This window comes from Ipomoea triloba, chromosome 15 (assembly GCF_003576645.1).
Source record: "Ipomoea triloba cultivar NCNSP0323 chromosome 15, ASM357664v1".
NCBI classification, from domain to species: domain Eukaryota; kingdom Viridiplantae; phylum Streptophyta; class Magnoliopsida; order Solanales; family Convolvulaceae; genus Ipomoea; species Ipomoea triloba.
In genome coordinates, this window is record NC_044930.1 from 10521496 (window position 1) to 10524392 (window position 2897).

Below are 2897 nucleotides of genomic sequence, written 5' to 3' on the forward strand. Positions count from 1 at the left end.
AAAAAAAAAAAAAAAAAAAAAAAAAAAAAAAAAAAAAAAAAAAAAAAAAAGAGAAGCAGCAAGCTGGTCTTCTTCTTCTTCGTTCGGCGCTGGCGAAGAAGAAGAAGAAGAAGACCGGCGGCGGTGAGCGCGTGGGCGGCCGACGGTGGTGGTGGTCACAACAACCTCCGACGCAATGGTTGTCTCCTCCTACTCCTCAGTCACGGACCTCAACGACGCCGGCACGAACGGGTCCCAGAAATCCCATCTGGATTCGTGCGGCACGAACGGGAGCAGTGGAAGCGCTGACAGACAAGTTACAATAGATAGATCTGGACAAGTTACAAGCGACCTGGAAAAGTGCGACGCCGAACGAGCGCGGGCCACGGTGGAGCTCCTTTGCCGGATTCCGTCCGGATGCGCGGCGTTCGCCGTCCACGCGCTCACCGTCCACGAACAGATAGATCATCTCCACGAACACAAGCACGAACAGATAGATCGTGATAGATCGTCGAGAACGAAAACTAGATAGAGAAGTGGTCTGGTTGAGGAGAGACAGGGTTTCTAGATCTGAACAACGAAGTGGTCTGACACGACAGTTTCACGACTAACGTTAGGTTTTTATTTTGTTTTTATTTTTATATTTTAATATTTTAATATTTAAAATGCCCTATTTAGAAGTGAAATAGGCCATGCCTATATATAAAAACCGGCCCAGCGGCCCTTTTCATTCATATATATATATATATATATATATATAGAGTCATGATCAGGTGCGGCCGTGCTCTCCCGTGCGGCTGTGCGGTTCACACCACTCAATGTTATGAAATACATCACTGAATGTTAAGAAACACATCACACAAATATGCACTGTGGTGTGTTTCTTAACNCCCGTGCGGCTGTGCGGTTCACACCACTCAATGTTATGAAATACATCACTGAATGTTAAGAAACACATCACACAAATATGCACTGTGGTGTGTTTCTTAACATTGTGGTGTGTTTCTTAACATTGAGTGGTGTGTGACCGCACGGCCGCACGGGAGAGCACGGCCACACCTGAAATTATTTATATATATATATACATATATATATATATATATATATATATTAGTATTTTTTTTATGCGTGATATGTAAAATATAGGTGTTCAATATTAATATTTTATCTTAAATTTTAAATTTATTTAGATTTTAATATTTAAATTATTGTAAATAATAAGAATAATGTATAATATTTTTATAAATTTTATATTTATATTATATAGGAAATAACTAATATATAACTCCGATATATAATGTATATATATATATATATATATATATATATATATATATATATATATATATATATATAAAAAAACAAAAGTGTCAGTTTTTCCGCTCATTTTAGTCTAAAAAAATTAATTTAAAATCCATCAACATAATATTATATAATAATTCCTTATCAGAAATTCTAGCCTTCTTTATCATTCCTTATTTATGGCTAAAATTAACAAAATATTCAAAATATGATTCTATTCCTTATTATACACAAAAATTAATGAAATATTTTATTCAATTTTATTCCTGTGTGGATTCCTTATTTATGTACATATCTATTAATTATATATATATATATTAAAACAGAAGTGTTGTTCTCCCGCACATCCTATGAAAATATTCTGTTTTGAAATTTGAAATTACAATCATGTTTTACCTAATTATTAAATAATAACAAAAATACTATATATGTTAATTTAATTTATAATAATGATTATCTAAAATATTAATTATACCATGAATCATAGTCTACTTTTAAAGTACACTCAACTAATACTCAGTATATTCTTTTTCAATCTAAGTTCAGTTTTTTTTATGAATTAATATTTAATGCACCGCCGATGTATCGATGCTATACACCGGCGGTTAATGAGAAGATGCCACATCAATAAAAAAGCAAAGCCAATATTAACCGGGTCCTTTTTTTTTGCAGAATATCCAAAACTTAGTATTTTATTAGGAAACTATTTTATTTCTAATTAACAAAATATATCTACTTTCCTAAACATATTTATTATTTAATTATTATATATCTAATTTCCTACCCATTTTTAATTATTAGATACATTATTTTATTTTTTTAATTAAGAATGTGTAAGGAAATTAGATATATAATAATTAAGTAATAAATATGTTTATGAAAGTACGTATATTTTGTTAATTAGAAATAAAAAAGTTTCATAATAAAATACAAATCTTAGATATTTTGCAAAAAGGACTCGGTTAATATTGACTTTATTTTTTCATGATGTGACATATTCTCATTAACCGCCGTTGTATAGCATCTATACATCGGCGGTGCATCAAATATTAATCCCAATNTTGTTCCATCAAATTCAACCGAATTGCCAATCATCTTGGCTGCCTGATGAGGAAGCTCTAGGCCAGTATCATCAGGAAACAAATTGCACAAAATGTCATTGCCCATATCCTCTTGTGAACCATCCACACCAACACATACCACATTCAACTTCATCAAGTATTCGAATTTAAGAGTTACAAGTTTTGTGGGTGTTGAATAAGGAGTCTCATCATCATGAACATGAAGGATGACTTTAAGAGGGTGCACTTGATATATTCCTGAGTGATCTAAACTCTCCTTGCTTGGAACCTTCCTAGGACGTTTTCTTCTCCTTTGCCCATCATCTTCCTCGTCAGGCACATCCTCATCTAACTTGGAACTATCTACACTGGTAGTTTTAGCAGTGTCTTTAGTCGCCTGCTGGCGGGCAACAGCTTGAGCATCTTTCACACTCCCAATAATCTCCATCTCTATATTCTCTTCAAAGGCTTCTTTCTGGGCCAGTAACTGTGAATATATAACATAGAGAGGCGGGGGAAGCAATTCTGCAGAATGCAGTTGCTTTAATTTCTTTG